Genomic DNA, 26,621 nt, shown 5'->3' with positions numbered 1-26,621 from the left:
CCCTTAGGGCACGTTCACACGTTCCAGAGAAACGCATGCGATCGGGTTATCAATCGCATGCGTTTCCCGGGAAACACAAATGCTATCAGCCTGCGCCCCGCTCCCTGTGCGCTAACGTCGCGTTATGAACGCACCGCTAGCGGAAAGTGTGAACGCGCCCTCAGTCTCTGTGCCCTCTCCATTACCCCTTAAAAATATTGACTCACTGAAATATTTTCCCCTTTAAGCCACCAAGTGGCCATGGAGGGGTATGAATGAGACGGTGCCCAGTGGTGGACACACTACCTGGATTGTGTACATGCAAAATACGTGGCACTTATACCTGATTGCAAGTGTACATGTTTTCAGACAAAGCCCCTCTCTGTTGCATTTAAATTGCATTTATAACATGCATTCTGAAACAATCAAGACGCAACATGGGAATGCAGTCTGGGAATACAATGGTTAAGTTTCATTTTCTCAATTGCTTCAGCTGTGTCTGCTGCAAGTGAGAGACTGGAAGACTCTGGTTACCAACAAGCTGAAGCCTGTGCAGTCCGGGGAGTATGTGAGGTATGTACTTGGCAATGTTTTCATTTTACAAGTGCTTTTTGGTTACAAATGCATGTATGTTTGGCTGTTTTCACAGGACGTTTAGGCCACGTTCACATGGTGCTTTTGATTGTATTTTGATACACAATCCCAAGGCTCCAACCATGATCACTCAGCGCTGCACCGATTTGCTAAACACAATATAAATGCAGTGTCACCTCAACATGGGATCACTGGGGGAACCCTTCTGATTGTATCTCAAAACTGGCTTCACAAATGCTGTTTAGTTCTCAAAACGCAGATCTGCAAAATGAAGCCATTTGTTTTTTTTTGTTTGTTTTTTAGAGCATACACGTGCATTTAAAAGATGACTATACACGTTGCAAACCCTATGGGGCAGATTTACTTACCCGGTCCATTCGCGATCCAGCGGCGCGTTCTCTGTGGAGGATTCGGGTCCGGCTGGGATTTACTAAGGCAGTTCCTCCGACGTCCACCAGGTGTCGCTGCTGCGCTGAAGTTCATCGGAATGCACTGGAGTTCACCGTCCTAACGTGGGTGCAGGTAAGCGCATGTCAAGCGATACTTTTTTCGAAGCGACGGTTTTTCCGAATCTGTTGGGTTTTCATACGGCCATGCTCCCCCGATTTCCGTTGCGTTCATACCGGCACCGATGCGCCACAATCCGATCATGTGCGCCAAAATCCCGGGGGAATTCAGGGAAAATCGGCGCAAATCGGAAATTTTCGGATTACCCCTCGTCAAAACGCAATTCGGGCCCTTAGAAAATTACCCCCATGTGTGAGCACAGCCTCATTGTCTCATACAATGGTTGCTTAATGGCAAAATCCCGGGGCAATTCAGGGAAAATCGGCGCAAATCGGAAATTTTCGGATTACCCCTCGTCAAAACGCAATTCGGGCCCTTAGTAAATTACCCCCTATGTGTGAGCACAGCCTCATTGTCTCATACAATGGTTGCTTAATGGCAAAATCTGTCAAACAATAATGATGCATAGGGGGACATTTTATCTCTGGAAACGTGTGGTGGGGTTAATATTTTGGGCTTGCTCAATTTAACTTAGTGGTTGATATATGAGTCTGTTGGATTTTTGAGACTTTTGTCTGAATAGTTGCACAAAAGTCCCAAATGTTTAAGTATCCCCATCTATTGCCTACACTTGCTCTGGACTGCACTTTATTTCCCCAAAATTGTAACTTTTTTAGATCTGGATTGTTATGATGAATCGGATGCGTACTTTGCAAAAAAAGTGTACAAGTCACAAATTTTGGTTCAAAAAAGAGAAAAAAAAGTGTTTATGCAGTGGTGCGCTATTTTTAGCAGAGGTGTAACACTTGGGTGACATAAATTTCTAATAACTAGTTCAAACAAAAGAAATGACAGTTGCCTTTAGCAACCAGATGAAGATGTTGTTATAAGCAACTGCTCTACATTTTCTACTGTATATTTGTACAAAGAAAATCTTACTCCAATTTTTTTGCCTTCTCTGATGAGCTTTATGGGGGTTATTTATCATTAGGCCAGCTCCTTGGGACAGTTCTATGTCTGTCTTCGGAGCTCAGGTTCCCATCAGATTCATGGATGTGGCTTTGGCTCTTTAATAAATGTTCTTATGGCCTATTTTCTGTCTGGGATTTTTTTTCAAAAAGTCTCAGCACATAGACCAGCAGACTAGAGTAACTTTGAGACTTTTTCTGAAACTTTTTGCAGAAGTCTCAAGTGATGACTCTGGCTTTGCATGGTGTGGCACTCGCATTAGTTATGTTTACACCAGATTATTGAAGAGGTGCATATAGTCCTGTGAGACCTATTAGCAGTAAAGTATCAAAACCCCTCAATGTGACAACTTTGAGACTTTTTTACGCCAAAAAAGCCCAGGAAAACCAATGATAAATAACCCCCCTAAGGTTGTCTTTTGCACATTTGTGCATTCTGTGCACATTCATGGGACTTAGGGTGAAGACACACGTGGGGTTTTTGGGCCGTTTTTAGTTAGTGCGTTTTCAGATCGTTAAAAAACGCATGCATTTTTGTCCGGTTTTTTGAATTTGCGCAATTAAAAAAGGACAAAACTGCATGCGTTTTTTAACTATCTGAAAACGCACTAACTAAAAACGGCCTAAAAACGCCACGTGTGTCTTCACCCTTAGGCTTCATTCACATGTCCATGAACCACCAGCATATGGGGGAAATAGGACCTTCCCTATCTTGTGCGGTATGGCCGCATGGCTCGGACATGGTTGGCTCATTGCAACGTGCCACTATAGCAACTGTTTTTTGCGGCTAGCTCGCGGTCACCATATATAGATGTGTGAATGGAGCCTTAGGTTGTATTCAGATGCAGTTTGCAGGTGGAAGACATTTACTTTGTCCTAGAAGTAAAAAAAAAAAAAGATATGTTTTCCTAAAATGCCTCAGCCAACTATAGTATCCTAATTCAACCTTAGACTGTGTTCACATGATGTAAACATTGCAAAACAGTTGGTGGTTGTTCCTGATCACATATGTGACTGGAAATAACTCCTCCCTGTTGATTTGAATTGTGTTTCAAAAAGTGTAAAAGCAGCCTTAGAACACTGCTAATACTTAAAGGGGTTGTCCGGAGGTTGAAACACATGGCTGCTTTCTTTCAAAAACACCTGTCCATGGTTTGTGTCACAACTTAGGTTGATGTCACATGTCGCATTTTAAACACATTTTTGGCCCCTTTTTAAGCAGCCTGTGAAAAACAGATGCGTTTTCAAAAATGCATGCGTTTTTTGATGGACTGCTTAAAAACGGACCAAAAAACGTGTTCAAAACGCCACGTGTGCCATCACCCTTAGCTGCAAAGAGATGAATGGAGCTGAATTGCAATACCAGCACAAACCCTAGTCAGGTATGGCACCATTCTTGGGAGAAAGCAGCCATGTTTTTCAACCTCTGCACAAACCCATTAAAATATGTTGGGGGGGAGGGGTTATGACATGGTGGATGAGGAATCTGGTATTGTGTAAGACTAACTATGGTAGTTGTACAATTCTGGCACATTTGCACAATTTTGGAGGGATGGCTTTTTTTCCACACATCTTTTTGGAGCTTACACCCCTTTGTGGTATTAGTTGTAAAACTGTTTAAAGATTGTCTTAAACCCTTGATAAATGTGGTGCAGAGAGTTTAGGAGTGCTTTGGGACATTTTTTTTGGTACAAATTAAGTGAGAATATTGGTGTAAATTGATTGTTAAAAAGTTGCTTACATGAACTGTGTGTCAAAGCGAATAACAAATAAATTGGGTATACCCTATGCATGTTGTAACATATGTATATTATAAATGATCCTTAAAGGGAACCTGTCACCAGGAGACCCATTTTGAGGACTCCCCCAGTCCCCACAGAGCATAGTACATACACTGCCAAAGTGTTTTTGTATTAAAAATTGGTTTTACAGAAAAAAAGATGTGTTATATTGTACTTTTCATTAGCATATGCTGTGTGACTTTGCAGTTGCCTTTTGGGAGGAGCTGGAAAGGAGCAGTTCCCCCCCACCCTTGGGATTCAGCTTCTCCATGTGACCTTTTCAAAATATATGAAAACACTCATCACTTGGCTTAGCGACGCCCCCTGCTGCTCTACAGCCAATCCCGAGTGTGGGGAGTTATTCATATATTTGAAAAGGTCACATGTTTCCCAAGGGTGGGGGGAACTGCTCCTTTCCAGCCCCTCCCAATTGGCAACTGCCTAGTCATACAGCAGATGCTAATGAAAGGTACAATATAACATATCTTCTGTAAAACCTATTTTTTATACAAAAACACTTTGGCAGTGTATGTACTATCCTCTTTGGGGACAGGGGGAGTGCTAAAAATGGGTCTCCTAGTGACAGGTCCCTTTAAAGCGTAACTGCAATGACATAATGATTTGTACCAAATTGTAATATGTGATCTCCCCCTTTAAAAAAAAAAAAACAGAACTCTTTCCAGAGTTATGTAATTTTTTGTTGAGAAGCTGTCAGTTCAGGCTGTCAAAAAGTGGACAGAGACTAAACTCTTCCTGTATCTGCTCTGAATTTGAGTCAAATGTAGGCTGTGAGCTGTTTCCATGATGCCTTGTGTTTTCTCATTAAATAATTTAGCTTCTATTTCAGCAATGCAGTAAGATTCCTATCACTCATAGTGGATATACAGAATGTATAAAGTCAATAGCCTTCCAGTTGACATCGCATGGAGGATCATGGAGAATGCAATAAATAGTGGACACCAGCAATTAAATAGTTAAATGAAGTTTATGTGCTAAGGGCAGGGATGAACCTAAACTCTGCTGCCTGGAGAGAGATATAGAATGGAGTATCCTTCACCACTCCATCCAGTAGTTTTTTTAGGTTATTTTTTTAGTAAGTGGGTAGTAGGTGTCCCTCATTTTGCTGCAATTGGTGCTTCATGAGGCAAAAGGCTCAACTTGCTATGTGGCTGGTGTACCCCTGCTTAACGGTTAATAACTTCTCTTTTGTGCAGAAAGTCTCTGTAGAGCAGAAGGTGGGGCAAATCGCTGCAGAGGAGTGTATGCCATTACAGATATAGATGACATGCAATGAATCCCGTTCCAACATTGTGGCCAGCCCTTGATACAGTCCATGATCACAGGATCACAGATAATGTGTAGGAACTATAGATGAGCGAGCACTAAAATGCTCGGGTACTCGTTATTCGAGACGAACTTTTCCCGATGCTCGAGTGCTCGTCTCGAATAACGAGCCCCATTGAAGTCAATGGGAGACTCGAGCATTTTTCAAGGGGACCAAGGCTCTGCCCAGGGAAGCTTAACCAAACACCTGAGAACCTCAGAAAAGGATGGAAACACCACGGAAATGGACAGGAAACAGCAGGGGCAGCATGCATGGATGCCTCTGAGGCTGCTTAATCGCACCATTATGCCAAAATTATGGGCAACAGCATGGCCATGACAGAGTGACAGAATGAAGCTAGATAGCATCTAAAACATCCAATAATTGACCCTGACACTATAGGGGACGGCATGCAGAGGCAGCGGCAGCAGGCTAGAGAGTGGCATGGCGACATACCCTAAATGGACTCAGGCTTCAAACCAATGGGTGGCAGAGAGGAACTAAAGGAGGTGAGCAAGAAGCGCTCAAATAATATCGGTACATGATAAAAGTTTGCCAGTATATTTTGTGGATTACACAGCAGGGTGGCGACAAAGTTAACATGGAAGCCATGAAAACAACCCAAAATTCTGCCTGACACAGCTCGTTTGATAAGGGGACCATGTTTGGAGGCAGTGAACTAGTAGTAGATTAAAGGTGCTGCAGTTAAAACTATGTTAGTTGGATCTTGGCATGGAGCTGGCGCTCCGCAGCCAGGCGAGCTTTCGCCAATCCAAGCCCCTGTCTCTAGGCTACTCCCCAAACAGCACTTCTAAGAACCTTTTGTATAAGATCAAGTGTAGTAGCGTTCTTATAAGTTTAGGATATGGCGGGTGAGGGGAATGTATACAGATGCGCAAGAAGCGCTGAAATAATATCGGTAAATGATAAAAGTTTGCCAGTATTTTTTGTGGATTACACAGCAGGGTGGCGACAAAGTTAACAAGTTTGTTGTGGAAGCCATGAAAACAACCCAAAATTCTGCCTGACACAACTCGTTTGATAAGGGGACCATGTATGCTTACAGTTCATGCCAGTCGCTGCACTGGCTGCCAGTCTCCTTTCGAATACAGTTTAAAATAATAACCCTCATCCATAAAGCTCTGTATAATGCTGCACCCCCCTACCTCTCCTCTCTTATCTCAGTCTATCGCCCAACCCGTGCTCTTAGATCCGCCAGTGATCTTAGATTAACCTCTACCCTAGTGCGGACCTCCCACTCGCGTCTCCAAGACTTCTCTAGAGCTGCACCAAGTCTATGGAATGCTCTGCCCTGGACTATCAGACTAATACCTAACCTCCAAAGTTTCAAACGTGCTCTTAAAACCCATTTCTTTAGGCAAGCCTATAACACTCATTAACTGCATGAAGTTTTAACTCTTCTACTAACCCGTCCTGTGTCGTCCTCCCATCTGTTATCCAGCAACCAACAGGCACCAGACTTCTCTGCAGTCCCATTCACCCTGGACCTGGTATATAAGATGACGGCTGAGTGGTTCAAGCGACAGCAATTCCATTTATTATATTTTGTTCTATTCCCTAAGAAGAATGGCTTGACCATTAAATATTCTTTTACCTCGTGTTACCCCATCATCTTCATAAACCGTAAGCTCTGGCGAGCAGGGACCTCACTCCTGTTGTTCCATACAAATGTTGTGCTCTGTTACATTACATTTGTATTTGTTTCCTATGATTTGTAAAGCGCTACAGAATATGATGGCGCTATATAAATAAAGATTATTATTATTATTATTATTATGGAGGCAGTGAACTAGTAGTAGATTAAAGGTGCTGCAGTTAAAACTATGTTAGTTGGATCTTGGGATGGAGCTGGCGCTCCGCAGCCAGGCAAGCTTTCGCCAATCCAAGCCCCTGTCTCTAGGCTACTCCCCAAACAGCACTTCTAAGAACCTTTTGTATAAGTGTAGTAGCGTTCTTATAAGTTTGGGATATGGCGGGTGAGGGGAATGTAAACAGATGCGCAAGAAGCGCTGAAATAATATTGGTAAATGATAAAAGTTTGCCAGTATATTTTGTGGATAACACAGCTGGGTGGCGACAAAGTTAACAACTTTGATGTGGAATCCATGAAAACAACCCAAATTTCTGCCTGACACACCTCGTTTGATAAAGGGACGATGTATGGAGGCAGCTATATGGACGACTTTTGGAGGTAGCAATGGAGACAACGTGTGGAGGCTGCTATGGAGACAATTTAATTTGGATAGTGCCTGTATGTGGCAGTCCCAAAAAGTTTTCAAACCAGAGGAGCAGGTAGGTGGCCCTCCAGAAAAATGGAATAGATTGAGTGCCTGTATGTGGCAGTCCCAAAAAGTTTTCAAACCAGAGGAGCAGGTAGGTGGCCCTCCAGAAAAATGGAATAGATTGAGTGCCTGTATGTGGCAGTCCAAAAAAGTTTTCAAACCAGAGGAGCAGGTAGGTGGCCCTCCAGAAAAATGGAATAGATTGAGTGCCTGTATGTGGCACTCCCAAAAATTGTTTAAAACAGAGGACCGGGTCGGTGGCCCTCCAGAAAAATTAAATGCATAAAGTACTATAGCTAGAGCCAGTGGGCCCTGTCAAAAAATAGCCAGTTTCCTCTGCTTTACTGTACAAAGAGGAGGAGAAGGAGGAAAATGAGGAGGAGGAGGAGTGGATCAATTATTCAGGTTGAGCTTCCTTCACCTGGTGGAGATTGGAAATGATGAGAAATCCAGGCTTTATTCATCTTAATAAGCGTCAGCCTGTCAGCGCTGTCAGTCGACAGGCGTGTACGCTTATCGGTGATGATGCCACCAGCTGCACTGAAAACCCGCTCGGACAAGACGCTAGCGGCAGGGCAGGCAAGAACCTCCAAGGCGTACAGCGCCAGTTCGTGCCACATGTCCAGCTTTGAAACCCAGTAGTTGTAGGGAGCTGTGTGATCATTTAGGACGATGGTATGGTCAGCTACGTACTCCCTCACCATCTTTCTGTAAAGATCAGCCCTACTCTGCCGAGACTGGGGACAGGTGACAGTGTCTTGCTGGGGTGACATAAAGCTGGCAAAAGCCTTGTAAAGCGTACCCTTGCCAGTGCTGGACAAGCTGCCTGCTCGCCTACTCTCCCTCGCTACTTGTCCCGCAGAACTACGCACTCTGCCGCTAGCGCTGTCAGAAGGGAAATACTGTTTCAGCTTGTGCACCAGGGCCTGCTGGTATTCATGCATTCTCACACTCCTTTCCTCTGCAGGGATGAGAGTGGAAAGATTTTGCTTGTACCGTGGGTCCAGGAGAGTGAACACCCAGTAATCGGTGCTGGAATAAATTCTTTGAACGCGAGGGTCACGGGATAGGCAGCCTAGCATGAAATCTGCCAGATGCGCCAGAGTACCAACGCGTAAGAATTCACTCCCCTCACTGGCCTGACTGTCCATTTCCTCCTCCTCCAACTCCTCTTCTTCTGCCCGTACACGCTGAACAGTGAAGGTCTGAGCAATGCTCCCCTCTTGTGTCTCGCCAACATTCTCCTCATCTTCCTCCTCATCCTCCTCCACCTCCTCCGATATGCGCTGAGAAACAGACCTAAGGGTGCTTTGGCTATCAACAAGGGAATCTTCTTCCCCCGTCTCTTGTGACGAGCGCAAAGCTTCTGACTTCATGCTGATCAGAGAGTTTTTCAACAGGGCAAGCACCATCTGTGTTGACTCCTCAAAGTTACTCAGCACCTGACAGATATCAGACATCCACGTCCACTCCTCATTGTAGACTTGAGGAAGCTGACTGACCGGACTACCAGTTCTGGTGGAAGTTGACATCTGGCAGTCTACAATCGCTCGGCGCTGCTGGTAAACTCTGGATAACATGGTCAGTGTTGAATTCCACCTCGTGGGCACGTCGCACAACAGTCGGTGAGCGGGCAGTTGGAGGCGGCGCTGCGCTGCCCTGAGAGTGGCAGCATCTGTGCTGGACTTCCTGAAATGCGCACAGATGCAGCGCACCTTCGTGAGCAAATCTGACAGATTGGGGTATGTCTTGAGGAAACGCTGAACTATCAGATTTAACACATGGGCCAGGCATGGCACATGTGTCAGTCTGCCGAGTTGCAGAGCCGCCACCAGGTTACGGCCGTTGTCACACACAACCATGCCTGGCTTCAGGTTCAGCGGTGCCAGCCACAGATCAGTCTGCGCCGTGATGCCCTGTAATAGCTCTTGGGCGGTGTGCCTTTTATCGCCTAGGCTCAGCAGTTTGAGCACCGCCTGCTGTCGCTTAGCGACGGCACTGCTGCTGTGCCTAGAGCTACCGACTGATGGCGCCATGCCCACGGATGGTAGTTCGGAGGAGGAGGTGGAGGAGGGGTGGGAGGAGGAGGAGGCATAGTAGGCCTGAAACACCTGGACCGAGGTAGGGCCCGCAATCCTCGGCGTCGGCAGTATATGACCAGCCGCAGGGTCAGACTCGGTCCCAGCCTCCACCAAGTTAACCCAATGTGCCGTCAGCGATATATAGTGGCCCTGCCCGGCAGCACTCGTCCACGTGTCCGTGGTCAGGTGGACCTTGTCAGAAACGGCGTTGGTCAGGGCACGGGTGATGTTGTCTGACACGTGCTGGTGCAGGGCTGGGACGCCACATTGGGAAAAGTAGTGGCGGCTGGGGACCGAATACCGAGGGGCGGCCGCCGCCATGAGGTTGCGAAAGGCCTCGGTCTCTACTAGCCTATAGGGCAGCATCTCCAGGCTAAGCAATCTGGAGATGTGCACATTAAGGGCTTGGGCGTGCGGGTGGGTTGCACTATATTTGCGTTTCCGCTCCAGCGTCTGGAGTATGGAGAGCTGAACGCTGGTGGATGCTGTGGAGGCGACGATGGGGTTTTTGTGGCAGGGTCCTGGGCAGGGGGCTGACTATCAGCTGACACAGGGGAAGGAGCAGTGGTGTGCACGGCCGTAGGTGAATGGGCTTGTTGCCACTGAGTGGGGTGTTTAGCATTCATATGCCTGCGCATACTGGTGGTAGTTAAGCTAGTAGTGGTGGAACCCCTGCTGATCCTGGTTTGGCAAATGTTGCACACCACAGTCCGTCGGTCATCCGGTGTTTCCTTAAAGAACCTCCAGACTTCTGAAAATCTAGCCCTCGCCGCAAGAGCCCTCGCCACGGGAGCTTCACTAGTTGACACATTTGGCGCTGATGCACCAGCTCTGGCCCTGCCTCTCCGTCCGGCCCCACCACTGCCTCTTCCAACCTGTTCTGGTCGAGGACTCTCCTCCGTCTCAGAAGCACTGTGTTCACCCGGCCTATCAACCCAGCTTGGGTCTGTCACCTCATCATCCTCCGATCCCTCAGTCTGCTCCCCCCTCGGACTTCCTGCCCTGACAACAACTTCCCCACTGTCTGACAACCGTGTCTCCTCATCGTCGGACACCTCTTTACACACTTCTTCCACTACGTCAAGAAGGTCATCATCACCCACAGACTGTGACTGGTGGAAAACCTGGGCATCGGAAAATTGCTCAACAGCAACCGGACAAGTGGTTTGTGACTGTGGGAAGGGTCCAGAAAACAGTTCCTCAGAGTATGCCGGTTCAAATGCCAAATTTTCCTGGGGGGGAGGAGGCTGAGGTGCAGGAGCTGGAGGAGTGCCGATTTCGGTGACATGGGTGGACTGCGTGGAAGACTGACTGGTGGACAAATTGCTCGAAGCATTGTCAGCAATCCACGACATCACCTGTTCGCACTGTTCTGGCCTCAACAGTGCTCTACCACGAGTCCCAGTAACTTCAGACATGAACCTAGGGAGTGTAGCTCTGCGGCGTTCCCCTGCTCCCTCATAAGCAGGTGGTGTCTCACCCCGGCCAGGACCACGTCCTCTGACCCCTGCAGTAGATGGACGCCCACGTCCCCGCCCTCGTCCTCTACCCCTAGCCCTCGGGTTAAACATTTTTAAAATGAGAGTTATAACTTTAATTTTTTTTTTAACTTTTTTTTGTGTTTTTAAGTTTTTAAAACCAAACGATGCTATCCTATTGCTATGGCTATTTTCTAGCCAAGTATGAAAGCACACTACTATGCCAGATGAGATGACGCTGAGTTATTAAACAAAATAAACGTAAAATAAAAAAGGACAAATGGCAGACTGTGCCTAATTGAAATCCAACCCCAACAAAATTTTCCCACTTCGGTCTTTGCAATGGATATGTGCGTCACTAAGCGCAAAACACAGCGGTCGCAAGTCTCACTACAAATTGCTCACAATTGGCTAGTAGATGCACTGCAGCAAGTACAGCCACCAGCAGATCAACCAGAAATCAAATATATAACGCTACTGTAGGCGCAAGTAAGCCGTTTGGATTCTCCTATGGCTATTTTCTAGCCAAGTATGAAAGCACACTAATATGCCAGATGAGATGACACTGAGTTATTAAACAAAATAAACGTAAAATAAAAAAGGACAAATGGCAGACTGTGCCTAATTGAAATCCAACCCCTACTAAATTTTCCCACTTTGGTGTTTGAGGTGGATATGTGTGCCACTAAGAGCTAAACACAACGGTAGCAAGTCCCCCTGCTAATTCCTCACAAAATGGTACTAGATGCAAATAAAAAAAAAAAAAGTAGAACGTTATTGTAGCCCTAAGAAGGGCTGTTGGGTTCTTGGAGAATCACTCCTGCCTAACAGTAAGCTAATAGAACACCCTAACGCTTTCCCTGACCAGCAGCAGCTCTCTCCCTAGCGGCATCCAGACACAGAATGATCCGAGCAGCGCGGGCAGCGGCTAGTCTATCCCAGGGTCACCTGATCTGGCCAGCCAACCACTGCTATCGACGTGTAAGGGTACCACGTCATGCTGGGTGGAGTACAGAGTCTCCTGGCTTGTGATTGGCTCTGTTTCTGGCCGCCAAAAAGCAAAACGGCGGGAGCTGCCATTTTCTCGAGCGGGCGAAGTATTCGTCCGAGCAACGAGCAGTTTCGAGTACGCTAATGCTCGACCGAGCATCAAGCTCGGACGAGCATGTTCGCTCATCTCTAGTAGGAACCTTTAAGGGTATTTACCACCAGGATGAAGGATTGTATACAAATGAGCCTGAGGGACTCCAGGCTTCATAAGTGTTAATGGAGCCTGGAGCTCCTCAGGCTCGTTTGCATACAGTCTTTCATTCTGGTGGTAGATGTCCATGAGAGGGTGCAAAGTCCCCTCCACTTAAGGAGGAAACGCCTGCGATCGGGAACAAGCCGCCGGTGTTTTGCATTAAATTAATGCAAAACACCGGCGGCTTATTCCCAATTGCAGACGCTTCCATAGAAACGCTGATGCGATCGGACCGCCCGGTGGGTGCAGCTTGGTTTGCATTTACAAACGCAGCCAAGACGGCACGTCAGCCATCACCCTAAGGAGTTCAAGCGCCCATACAGAGTTGCACCTGTTCAGCAAAAGTCTTTATAATGACTTTATGTGGTAATTATCATTATTGTGATCTCTGGATACCAGCCACCAAATGAGAGGGGAAGTGGCTCAGATGATTTATGGTGTCCTTCTTCAGGATCTGCGTTGTAATGGTGTCATTGGTAGACAATGAATGCATGGATGAATAGGTACAAGAAATGAGCAAGTCAAGTCACAAAGTTATCCATTCAGTGGGATACGGAATAGCTCTATATACCAGGTACTGCCTCAATAAAACAGTAGGAGGTCTTCTTGTTTATGTTGTCCTCCTATCAAATATGTATAATACTTGCTAACTTTTCAAAAAGTATCAAAGGTTTAGAATTGTAGACATTTAACCTGCCCAATTATTTAGGCATTTTCTCATGCTACACTGAAAATGAATATAGATCCCAGACCTGATCCACTAAGTAAATACTAGGCTTCATTGCCCTTTATACACGGATGCCAGCATAGCTTACATTTTGAAAAGGTAGGCAGCATCCAGATAATCAATTTTTCTTACTCTCATGTATACTTTCTAACCAGAAAACTCATTTGTACATTCGCAGTAATCCAAGTTTCCTATTAAAACTATTTCTTCTGACATAAAGGGTTAAGCAGTAAAGGTTCGTTTCCAACATGCCAAGAGATATGGGTTGGAATCGGTTCACAGTGAACTTATCTGAGCAATTAAACAGAAAGCTTCAAGAGTAACAGGAAATCCATAGGCCACAGACAAACAAATTGTCTTGTAGCTTTCTGCTCCGTATGGATTAGTTGAGGTTTTTCATGACAGACTACGTCCATTCAGAAAAAATTATGTTTATGCTTAATTAGGCTGGGCATAGGACTGGAGCCTCTCACCTGCCTACAGGCTTTGACTTATTTTCCTATACAGCTATACATCTGGAGCTGGAAAATCTCCCCTCTAATCCCAGCTTAATGACAATGAAATTGTGAGAACGACTGCAAGTGCCGGATGTGTCACATCAATGCATTTATCTTTACCTAGAGTCATAGACTATTCTTTTCTAGAACACAGATGCTGCCAGTCTAGTGATTCAGTAAATTAATACACAGTCGGCCTATATTAGGGTGAGGTATAAGTTGCTTAAATTGAATCCTAATTCTGAAATTGCCACCACCTAAAGTCATCGTGTTTGCATTGGTGTGATTTTGCTGCCGAATGTCTGCTATAGAAAACCTGCCACAAAATCCACCAGAAATGTATGAAGCTCTGCTAAAGAGCCTGATGTCAGACTGAGAGGATTTTTTTCTGCCATGTGTATTAATTAACTACATTACCAGAAAAACAATGACTTGCAAATAACCAACATTTTTCATCATCTACATTTACAAACATGCTTGGATTGAGGTTATCCAGATAATAGTGTGGTTTCTGAACTAAGAGCCATATTTATAATAATTTATTATGGTTTCCAGGGAATTCATGCCACTAATTTGTTGGAATTGTTGTAGTTTATGATTTTACACACTTAATGACTCAGTAAAGGCTTCTGGCTGATAGGTATTATGTGTTCATAGACTTCTTCATAGACTAAACCAAAATATTAATTTTCTACATTGATGAAAATTTAACCTGTGTGTTCTCCTGGACATACTATTATAGCATGGAGCACAGCACATCGCACATGTAATGCTGGCGATGGGTACTGCCCCTTGTTGAGGTCCCCATCACAGACTTGCCTTTGGCCGCCATGTCCGGCCGCCATGTGACCGCTGCATTTTAAATGTCTGCAGGAATATTCACTTTAGTAAGTTAAAGTGTTCAAAAGTTATAACCATATAAAGCGATGCATGTCAGAAAAAATGGGACCGAGCCTTAACCTATAAACTGGCTGCATGGTAAAACTTGGTGCCAAGCCCTCTCCATAGCCAGTAAGTCTTTGCTGCATATTGCAGCAAAGGCTTACCAGTACTAACCGGGGTGAGCAATCGCCATATGCCGCGGATCGTCGCTCCCCATGACAGCTTCTTCTGAAGACCCGAGGTTGTTTCGTTTTAACCCATTCATTACAATGTGCTATCAGCACATTGTAATGAATGAGCAGGAAAATCCCCATATATTGCCATACTGTAGTATGGCAGTATATAATAGGATCGATCAGACAACCAAGGGTTAAAGTACCCTAGGTAGTCTGAAAAATGGTAAAAGTAAAAATAAAAAAAGTTTAAAAAAAGAAAATTATAATAAACCTAAAAATTCAAATCGCCCCCCTTTTCCTAGAACTGATATATATATATTGATAAATAGTAAAAATCATAAACACATTAGTTATCACCACGTCCGAAAATGCCCGCTCTATCAAAATATACCTGTTTTCACTGCGTTTAACCCCGTAGCGGAAAATAGCGCCCATAGTCGAAAATGGCACTTTTTTGCCATTTTGAAAAATGTAAAAAAATCAATTTAAAGTGATCAAAAGGTAGCACAGACCTAAAATGATAGCAATGAAAATGCCATCAAAAGTTGCAAAAAATGACACCACCCACAGCTCCGTACACCAAAGTATGAAAAAGTTGGTGGCGCCAGAAGATCGCAAAATCAAAAATTAATTTTTGTAAATGTATTAAAACATTATAAAGCCTATACAAATTTTGTATCCCCGTAATCATACCGACCCAAAGAATAAAGTAGACATGTCATTTGGGGTGCACAGTTAAAGCTGTAAAATCCAAGCCCACAAGAAAACTGCAAAAAGGCGTTTTTACACCATTTTCACTGCATTTGGAATTTTTTCCCGCTTCCCAGTACACGGCATGGAATATTAAATACAGTCACTATGAACTGCAATTTGTTACACAGAAAATAAGCCATCACAGAGCTCTTTATGTGGAAAAATTTAAAAAGTTATAGATTTTTGAAGGCGGTGAGTGAAAAATGGAAGTGGGAAAAAAACAAGAAAGGACCAGGTCGTTAAGGTCCTTAATTTTTTTTTTTCTTGCATGCTACCTTAAATATTTTTTAGGTGTTTTTTTCGGGACACACAGAGCTAGTTAAAAAGGTAATAAAGTTTAATTCCTTAAGGATGCAGACAGTTTATAGCTTAAGGCTCAGTCCCATTTTTTGTATTCTGACTTGTTTCTTTATATGGTTATAACTTTTGAACTCTGTTACTTATCAAAGCTATTCTGAGAGTTTTTCCTCACATGTTGTACTTCATTTTAGTGGTAAATGTTGGCTCATGAGTTTTGCATATTTAAAGAATAGAAAAAAATTTGAATTTTTGGAAAAATTTGCCATTTTCAAAATCATTGTGTTTTCAGGCAGATAGATTTACCACCTAAATAAGTGGCTGAATAACATTTCCCATATATGTACTTTACATTTTCATAATTTTTCAAATGTCTAGATAATTTATTTTGATGTCAAGCGGCTTAGAAATCAAATATCGATTTTTCCGGATTTTCAGAATTGACTATTTTGGGGATAAATACTGTTTTGAATGAAATTTTACATATTTAACATCAAAACCCCCTATATAATCCAACCATTTTCAAATCTGCACCCCTCAAACTATCAGAAGATTGTTAACCTCTTGAGATCTTCATAGTAATTGAATCAAAATGGACGTGAAATTTAGAATGGGCAAATTGTGTCGGCTATATGTTCATTTAGCCCTAAAATTTACACATTTCCAAAAGATAAAAAGAGAAAACCCACCTTACAATTTGTTCTACAATTTGTCCCGAGTACAGAGACCCCCCACATGTGGCCTTTTTTGTGTTTTATGGGCGCACAGCGAGGTGCAGAAGGGAGGAAGATTTTAGTTTTCTCATTGGCCAATTTTGTAGGCTATAAAATTTTTGCTTTCTCGTTATTGGGGACATGTGATGGAATTTTTTTTTTGCTGGATGAGATGCTTTTCCCAGTGTTACCCTTTTTTTTTACCCTTTTTTTTTTTTTTACACTTTTTTTTTTTTTGTGTTCACTGTATAGCCTAATAATCATGTTATCTTTATTCTACAGGTCGATACGGTTACGGGGAAACCATACTTGAATATTTTTTCTTACATTTTTCAAAATTTTCCACATAAAACCGTCATGTGGGGAAAAATCTATCATTTTTGTATTTTCGTCTTCCAAGTGGCATAACATTTTTACTTTTTTGGCTACAGAGCTGGTTGATGGCTTATTTTTTGTGGGACATTTTGTACTTTGCAACAGTTTCATTCTGGAATACATATGTTTTTTGATCACTTTCTATTGCATTTTTTGTGGGATTGAATAGGTAAAAATCACTATTTTTGGTGGGTTTTAACAGTTTTTAATGGTGTTTATCGTGCGGGATCCATTATCATTTATTCTGCGGGTTAATACGGACGTGGTGATACTATATATGTGGGGTTTGTGTTATGATTTAGACTTTTTTTGGGTTATATGTCTCTTTCTATGTTATGGGACTTATTGATTTATTTTTTTTTAAAAAAACATTTTTTTTAACTTTTTTACTAGTTCCATCATGGGACATAAACAAGCAATTATCTGATTGCTTGTTCATGATAAAACTTTGCAATACTGATGTATTGCAGGGTATTAGCAGTGTCAGCCTATGCACATGCATCGGCTGACACTGTGCCTTTTTATCATGTCATAGACGCCATCTTTCAGGCTATGCCTACAGGCAGCTGTGGGGATCTGATCGGAGCCAGGGGCACCCGAAAACGGCGCGGGAGGGGGTCATGGGGGAAAAAACCCCCAAAGGCATGTTAAATGGCGCGGTTGCGCTGACCGCAGCATTTAACCGGTTAAGCACCCGACCGTGTGTGTTACACTGGGTTGTCGGCTATTAGTTATAGCCGGCACCCCGTAGATCCCGATGCCGCTTCGGCTCAGATTTTGAGCTGAACTGGCATTAGCTCTGCATCCGATATATCGATCATAAGTCACTGCACTCAGCGACCGATATATCAGACGCTGAGCGCCAAGAGGTTAAATCTTTTTTTTTCCCCTTTTTTATTTGGGGTTAAAAGTGGAGAAAAGGCTTTTTTGTAATTTATAGTACTTAAAAAAAAAAAAAAAAAAAAAAAAATGAACTCAAAATGAACATTATTAATGAATTCCCTATTTTTTTTTCAGTCATTTTGATATATAATATGTGTAGTCTCGGGCAAACGGGGCGATTAAAGCGGTACTTTTTGTAGTGTAGCCGGGATTTTTTTTGCTATATGGGGAAATGTCATTGTATTTTTATGAATATTTTTGTGTGTGTGTTTTTTACTTTATATGGCCCCATGAGGTCATAAAAGACCCCTGGGGGACATTTTTCACTTTTTTTTTTCATTTTACTTTATTTTTTTTCTTTTCCAAGTTTTTCCCTGTAACTGAGGCATCTATAACCGCCTCAGTTACGGGGGAAATGACAACTTGTGACTGGGGATTGTGATCCGAGCTGTACTGGGTCTAATAAGGCCCAGTAGCTCTGTTTAACCCCTTTAGACCCGGCGGTCACGTGACTGCCGAGTCTATGGAGCTGGCGGCAGTTCTCTTCTCCTTTATGCATCGCACTCATTCAGCGCGATGCTGTGAGGAGCGGAGGAGGGAGAAACGGTAACGGACCCCATCTCCCTTCTCCCTAGGGTCTCTGGGTGCTAGCGGGTGCAGAAGAAAAGTGCAGCGACGTCTTTAGAGTCTCAAGACAGCGGGCAACCTGCCGGAGCCATATATGCGCCTAATCGTATAGTATACAAGCAAATTCTTAGCGCTATTTACATATGAATCATGCATCCAAGTGATCAATCCTATTGATTTTTTTTTGCCCAAGTGCCTTTTGACAGAATGAACATAACATATTAGCCTGGCTCCTTATTCTCTACATATAATACTTGAGTAACTAATAACATCCTTTTGGTCCCAGAGCGCTTTCCTTTGATGCTATCATCTCATTTTTTCCAGGAAAAAAGCCTGATTATGGTTAAAAAGAAGACGTGTGGTTTCTGTTAGTAGATGCGGTTGTATGGGAGAAGACCCTAGATAACATAGAGATGGAACAGCTACAGTACAGGCTCAGTGCAGGCTCAAACTCAGCAATTGATTGCAGTGTTAAATTAGTAATGATGGATGATATTGCTATGCTTTTAGCAGTTTACAAAAGTAATATCTCATTTCAGTTATGGAGATCAGCTTGCATTCATGAAACTTTTTCCCTTTTTAGTATCTTCATCTTGTCAAGATAACACCAGCCTTGTTTAACCCTAACTTTGACTTTATGGTGGACTTACACTTGGTCTGTAATATTTCAAACCGCTTTGCTTTGTTATGGAGTGTAAAAAAATCTTTTGGCCTCCATACTTTAGTCCTCAGGAACATGCATGATTGCTTCACCAACTTTATCTCCTAGTCAAATTAACTGCCATAGTACTAAATGTAGGTTAATATTGGTGCTTTTGCTTGATCCTCTATTCAATATTAAAGAAATAATGTGGGAGATTTATCATTGCTTTATCATCACCATGCCCTTATCATACGCAATGGGCATAGAGTTTCGGCTATGATAAGTGTCCCCCATAATCTGGAATAGCTCTAATATTTTAACATGTTTAGGTTTTGTAGGTTTACATCATAAAAACTGAATAATTTAACCACATAAAAATCAGATTACCACCCAGCAAGATCTATGCCAGTATTGTCCAATGTGAAATTTGCTTAGTATGTTTGTAACATTTATGGGTATGTAGGAACTAGTCAATGGCTGCTCAGAATGTCCAAAACATTTTTAAATTAAAAATAAGCAATGATCTATGTGTGACTATCTGCAGTGATGAAATAAAGACTCACAGACACAACAGTCGTCTCCATTATACATTCTATTCTATGCTATTTTGTGGGAAACAAACTCAGGAAGATATTGCTGTGTATGCAAATCCAATAAATTCTGAGCTTCTAAATCATGAGGATGGCAAGTCCATGGCACAAGAGGGAGTCCCACATGACTGGGGATCAATACGCAAGATTCTCTATGTGAGAGGCTTGAAATATTTAGGAGGCGATGTGTAAATCCCTTTAATGAGCAATATACAGTAATGATGTGACATCCTGGAGGACAACAAACACATCTGTGTTACTTTGTGGCCTTCCTCCAGTATTTATCAATGTCTTCTGGCTTTAAAAGCCACAGAACCAATAAGAAATAGTCTCCTGTATCGTTTAATGAAATAGATTGAACCAGTGGGGCAAGAGTTCCCTCTTCACTATCATGATTGATTATCAGCAATAAATACTAATTGATAGGCCATTATCCCCTGACCCGCTTTAGTCAACATATCAACAGGAATTGTATTGTGAATCCTGGCCCCCAATAAAGGAGAGATCTATCCATGTACAGCATTGTGGAATATTTTGATTTTTATATAATTAAACAGTAGGTCTAAATGGTCAAAGATAGATAAAATGACTACCAAAACTACCAACTATCATGTGCTATTGAATAATTGTGTATTTTGCTTTGCACTTGGCTTGGCGCTGCTTAGACACTAAAACTTAAGGACTACTTCTTCACCCCCTATAGTAGTGAAGGTGCGCCTTTAAAGGGATTTTCCCATGAACAAAAGTTAGGCCCTATCCACAGATCACAAAAATGAGGGGTCCGATGGGGACCCATTGCACCGCTCACTGCTCCATCAGACTAATGGAGCAGACTCCATTAATCTCGTCAATTTCCGTCAGCTCCATAGATGGGGATGGAACTGGAACTCCACACAAGCATTGGGAGCATTCTGGTGGCCTAAACAACTTCACAATACAAATCTCTCACAACTTCTGACACTTCTCCTATCCTCAGGATATAAATTTGCACACACAATGGGGCTGACCACAACCCTATACACCGTCAACCCTCTACTTGGCAACACCGACATACTGGGACTCCTCACAATGCCATACATTAGTGCCTCACCCTTACCTAGACCTCAAGACATCATTACAGACACGGGTGTTCAGTCTGACAGACGTGGCAATCCTACTTGGCGTCCCAACATCCAGGTGGCTCTTATATTTTCATATTCCCAATTATGCTTTCTCATTGGGAACAATGGAACGTTTACTGACTAGTTCCACTGATCTTGGCGCATAGATTGTCGATTTCTTGTCGCATACAAGAACTAATTAGAGATAATAGGAGATATTGGCCCAATGTTATAGAATGCCAGTAAGGCTACATAAAATGTTCCCCACTGTCTGAGACACTTGCTGGTGCTGTGGCAATGCAGTAGGCTCCCTGCTTCATTTGTGGTGTGAGTGTGGACCTGTATCTCTGGCAGGCCATCTTTGATCTGTACAATGGCATCTGCAGGGGAAAGGTCACACCAACCCCTAAGCTGGCGCTTCTGTCCATGTTCTCTGAAACCATTGCAAAATGCAAAAAAAAGCCTATTATGCTACTTTCTTATGGCGATGCGACAAATAATCCCCAGATTGTGGAGATTGTTGAGGTACCCACTAGATTACAATGAATAGAGGCACTAGATGCAATTAGACATGGAGGGACTAAGAGCAAGTAATGACGGCAGATATAAACAGTTCCACACCACATGGTCTAGTTGGATCAACATCCGGCCTACATCCGCTATACATGACTGGTTGACCACAGGGTGGCAACCCACATAGGCGGGTGTATAGTGACATGACAGAGGCCATACTCATGATTCATTTCCCCTCCCTTTCTTCATATCCTTCCCCTACCCGGACCCCACTGTCTTGTATTGTTGTTTGCAAAAGCGTCTGTTTATTAATTACCTTTTGGCAGGTTAAACCACTGTTTTGTTATTGTTAATGTGAATGTTATTGTGAACGTTGGAAATTGCTGCACTATACTCTGACAAACAATAAAGTTGTGAAAAGTTGTTGAACCGTAGACATTAAGTATCCCGGCCTTCCAAAATGCTCAAAATATAAAAATGATTATTCTTGATGGTGACTTTCAGACAGCTTGATAAATCTGCCCCAATAATTTTTTTTAATACAATGATTTAAGTGATTAATACGTCATACAGTCCCCAAAATAGTCTAAATTAAATATCAGCTCTGTACATTGTTTAAAAAAGTTATTGGTCTCAGAATATTCAGCAATATTTTTTTTCTTCGATGGTTTTCAAGGTTTATTTTGTATTTACGTTATCAAAAAGGATAAAGTACAGATGTCATTTGAACTTCTCATGAAAGCCATAAATATGTAGCTATAACTCTACCCTTATTTCACTAATCTAATATCCTGACTCTCTAATAATGGGATATGCTGAGAGGGAAGACAAGCTAGGCGCCACTAGTGTAACTGGTAAAACTGAAATATTATAACTTGAAAATGGTTCTGCTCACCATTGCGAGTTGTACATAATGGCACAACTCGAGATAGCAATCAGATAATAAAATTTTGCTGGCTACTGCGTCTCAGAGGGATTCTCTGCGGGATCCCCTGTTGAGTAGGTGAAAAAATCGGTATGTATTACCCTTCTCGTCAACGCACTGCACAGATCATTCTTATGTCGTTATTCTTAAAACCATTTATTTATTTAGATAATAAGGATTATAAAATGCTAATAAAAAACGTGTTTCAAGCCCGTACTGAGTTCACTTCACCTTGTCAAACAGGTCTATTTCACAAATGTAGCAACCTACTTTTGAAGATAAAATTGACCACCTTCGCCAGGAATTAATTTCCCAATCTATTAACTCCATTAATCCCCTTGCCTCCGGGAGCTCACCCACTCTCTTCTTTTGAGCCAGTCACAGAGGAAGAAGTGTACAGGTTCCTTTTCTTCTGTTCACCCCACTACCTGCATCAGTGACCCCATCCCCTCACATCTCGAACATTCCCTCTCCCCAGCAGTAACTTCTCACCTCACTAAAATCTTCAACCGCTGTCTATTCTGGTGTCATTCCCTCTTCTTTCAAGCATGCTGTTGTTACCCCATTACTAAAGAATCCTTCCCTGGATCATCCAGTGCTGTTAACCACTAAACAGTTTCTAATCTCCCTTTCATCTCCAAATTTCTGGGACGCCTCTTCTATTCTAGAATAACTCGCTATCTCTCAGCTAACTCTCCCCTCCACCCTCTACAATCTGGTTTTCATACTATGCATTCCACTGAAACTGCTCTTTCTAAAGTCTCCAATGATCTCCTCACTGCTAAATCTAGAAGTGACTATTCTCTCCCAATTCTTCATTCAGCAACATTTGATACTGTGGACCACCAGCTCTTTCTCAGGATGGTTCACTCCATTTGAATAAAGGACACTGCTCTCTCTTGGTTCTCTTCCGATCTCTCTGACCACACTTTGTGTAGTTTTTTTCTGGATCTATCTCTTCTCCTCTTCCTCTCACTGTCTTCGTTCCTCAGGGCTCAGTCCTACTCTCTTTATACTGCTCCCATTGGACAAACCATCAGCAAATGGTTTCCCGTATCATCTGTATGATGATGATGCCCAACTATATACTTCTGCACGAAACATCACCTAAGCCTTCTTAACAGCAGTGACTGTCTCTCTGCTGTCTATTACATCATGTCCTCTCTCTTCTTGAAACCTACACTTTCTAAGACGGAAGTTGTTGTCTTTCCACCATCAACTAACCAACCCAACACTACGTGCAGTTTGCCTGCGTAATGTGCGGAGGGAGCCAGATTTGTGATTTGTGGCACCCATTCTTCATGAATCTGGTGCTCCCTACACTTCTCCGACAGAGTGCACAACTTTTTTTTTTGTGCACCTTTAACATGGGGTGTGTGACACACTTCTGTCGGACTTTGCATGTTAAATGTGGTACATGGTCCAACTGAGCACAGGAACGCCCATTTAAGTGCAGAAATGCGTGTTGCATGAAGAATAGTGCAATAGGGTAGAAAGCGACACATATTCTTAAATACATGTGCAAACAGTTGGACTTTGCACATTCTTTCTAGTGCTGACAGAAAAATGGTGCAAAAGCCTTAGTAAATGTGGGCCAATTCTGTCATCAAAAAGTCATCTTAATAATAAAAACCTACAAGAATCAAACTTTGATAAAGCTCGGTCAACAGAAAAAAAAATAAGAATATTATAGGTCCTGATAAATAAACACAAACATAAATACATTTTTTTAAACTTGTAAGCAAATATTATATGGTATGTACAGTATAATGAGGAAATCGGGATGAATGTTTCATAAGTGAACAATTTTAGAAGATATAGTCTTAAAGGAAACCTACCACTTGTAGTGGCAGGTTTCCGATGGCAATACCGGGCACCAGCTCAGGGTGAGCTGGTGCCGGAGCTTATTTTAGTTAGTGTTTTAAACCGCGGTATCGCGGTTTAAAACACTTTTTAAACGCTATAGCCGGCGCAGGCAGGTACGCGCTCGGCGCTTACCGTGCACGCGGCTCTCATTCACTTCCTATGTAGCCGCGCGCACGGTAAGCGCCGAGCGCGTACCTGCCTGCGCCGGCTATAGCGTTTAAAAAGTGTTTTAAACCGCAATACCGCGGTTTAAAACGCTGGTGCCGGAGCTTATTTTAGTTAGTGTTTTAAACCGCGGTATCGCGGTTTAAAACACTTTTTAAACGCTATAGCCGGCGCAGGCAGGTACGCGCTCGGCGCTTACCGTGCGCGCGGCTACATAGGAAGTGAATGAGAGCCGCGTGCACGGTAAGCGCCGAGCGTGTACCTGCCTGCGCCGGCTATAGCGTTTAAAAAGTGTTTTAAACCGCGATACCGCGGTTTAAAACACTAACTAAAATAAGCTCCGGCACCAGCTCACCCTGAGCTGGTGCCCGGTATTTCCATCGGAAACCTGCCACTACAAGTGGTAGGTTTCCTTTAAAGTCTAGTTGGAGAATCTGATATTAAATTCTGATACTTTCACCTTGGCATGACCTTCCTGTGACCAGTGAATTCCCCTCAGCCTTGATGTCCACTGTGTTGCCTGGTATCGCATTACTTTCGAGCTCACTGTCTGTGTCTTCTTCTTGTAGACATCCCCATGTCTGTCACATCCAGATAACCGTCTAGTTCTGGTGCCTGATGCAGCAGCAGATCCTACTGAATGCCGACTGCTCAAGCCTAATTGTTAGTGAACAACTCTTACAACAGACTCCATCTCTATCCGTCTGTTCTTATCTCTTTGATATTCTGAATGGGTTTCTGTGAAATTCTGTGGGATCTTGAACATAATCTCCTGGCTACTTTATCATCCATTTGTAGTGCTCTTATCTAATTTGATGTGGAAATATGAGGATTAACTCATTTTCTGCCAAGCTTAGAAAAGTGAATTTGACAAAGACGAATGTGTGCCTGTGTCTGCATCAACGGCAGTAAGGCAATATTAATATACTGCGTCTGAAAATTGGCGTCTTTATTATTTTGAGTGTCTTGACATCTCTCTGGGTTTTTATTTATTTCTTTTTTTGCTTTTTCTGCACCACGGGATGTTTTTGAAAGACTTTATTAACCTCATGAATTCTGGGTTAAAATTACAATATTCATTAAGAATTGGACAATAATGGCTTTGCTTTATATACTGTTTGTTCTGTCGCTTTATTTGAGACAAAAATAGTGTAATGAAGTTTTATAAAATTTATGTGATTTTATAATCATTGTAAGATGTGCATCTGAGATCACCATAGGGAGGTCTCCATGTTTTAGAAAGTGTTACAATTTTGAATATTAATATTAGTAAATATTAGTTCTAAAGTTTTATATAAATTAAACTCTCTTTAATGCTCTATAAAGTTCTATAACTTTTTAATACACTGGTCTTTGTTACTATTCTTCCCTGTTTTTAGGAACTCTGTCAGTCCAAGCCGTGTCTGATCTTGTGCTTCTTGTATAACTTCAAGGATTCATTAGCTTTACTTGTTTACATGATCAAGGAAGACTTTTAACCTCTGAATATAATATAATAAAAAAATCTTGCTTTCATTTATAGCTTGAAAAGATTTATGAAATTGCAACATTATTGCCTTTGTGCCATTGACAGTGCTGGCTTTTTTATGGTTTGCAACGTGTGTGCCACATGAGTTGGCACAACTATTTATCTTAATTTTTTATTCACTCAATTTGGTTGCAGCTCTTCAATCTCAACATTTTCCACATTTCCACGACAGCAGCCATCAAGAGAGGGTCCACCCCTCCCTGGTTTCCTGTCCCTGCAGGAGAACGAAGTACATGTTTCCGTGTTGTGGAGTACAGATGCATCGGGGCTGCGGTCCAGCTGTGGTTAAATGCCGCTACCATTTGGAATACCCTGATTGCTTTCCCCAGTGCAACTTGATAATGCAAGGGTAAGTGCTGGGGGGTGTGGTTTTCAGCCGCAGTTCATTTCTGGCTGCTCGCGACATGGCAACAACCTGGGGTTGTTGCCAAAATTCTGTCCCCAGAAGGCAAAAGGAATGCCAGACAGCGGAGGCTGGTGGTTGTTCGGTGTGCTGCAGAAGCATTTGTACCAGAATGTCAACCACAGCAGAGGGCAGTAGGAGAGACCTCCCCCCCCCCCCCCCCCCCTCTGAGGCTTCTTCAAAAGCACCTTTGAGTTACCTGGGTGGTAAGGCATACGGTTATCTCGCCCTATCACAGGTCACCGGATGTGATTTTGTTCTCTTATTGTGAGAACCCTAGGACAGAAGGAGAGGTTAGATTTCATAATCTAGATGTGAGAAGGTGTGTCCAGGAGTATCTGGAAAGCACTGCATCCTGGTGAAAGATGGATGATTTATTATCTGTTTGGGACCTAAGAGGGAAGGAAGGCCTCCCCTGCTATCATCTCGAAATGGATTGTTGCCATGAACAGTATGGCACATAAGTCTGTGGGTAGTCTTTCCCCTCCTTCTCAGGTCAGAACCCACTCTAGTAGGACTATGGCAACCTCGTGGGTTGAATTCATAAACGCATTCTTAAAGGACATTTGTAGTGCAGCTACATGGACTACACTGCATACATTACTGCATTGATGTATCCTCAACTGCAGAGGGTTTTTTTGCCAGGAAAGTCCTGTCTTCAATTATTCCTCACAAAATCTTAGTTCTCTGAAAGTCTCTCG

The 26,621-nt window shown here is 42.9% G+C and overlaps 1 long non-coding RNA gene across 1 annotated transcript in view; it reads left to right on the top strand.

The window, feature by feature from the left end:
* Positions 1-304: 304 nt before the first annotated feature.
* Positions 305-26,621, top strand: part of LOC140068926 (uncharacterized) — a 199,650-nt gene continuing 173,333 nt past the window's right edge. Inside the window, exons 1-2 of the long non-coding RNA XR_011848635.1 lie at positions 305-552; positions 25,653-25,866. This is a non-coding gene — a long non-coding RNA (uncharacterized lncRNA). The remainder of the gene's footprint in view (positions 553-25,652; positions 25,867-26,621) is intronic.

The sequence above is a fragment of the Engystomops pustulosus genome, chromosome 7, assembly GCF_040894005.1.
Source record: "Engystomops pustulosus chromosome 7, aEngPut4.maternal, whole genome shotgun sequence".
NCBI classification, from domain to species: domain Eukaryota; kingdom Metazoa; phylum Chordata; class Amphibia; order Anura; family Leptodactylidae; genus Engystomops; species Engystomops pustulosus.
The sequence above is the reverse complement of the archived record's forward strand: the minus strand, read 5'-3'. Positions and strand labels throughout refer to the sequence as shown.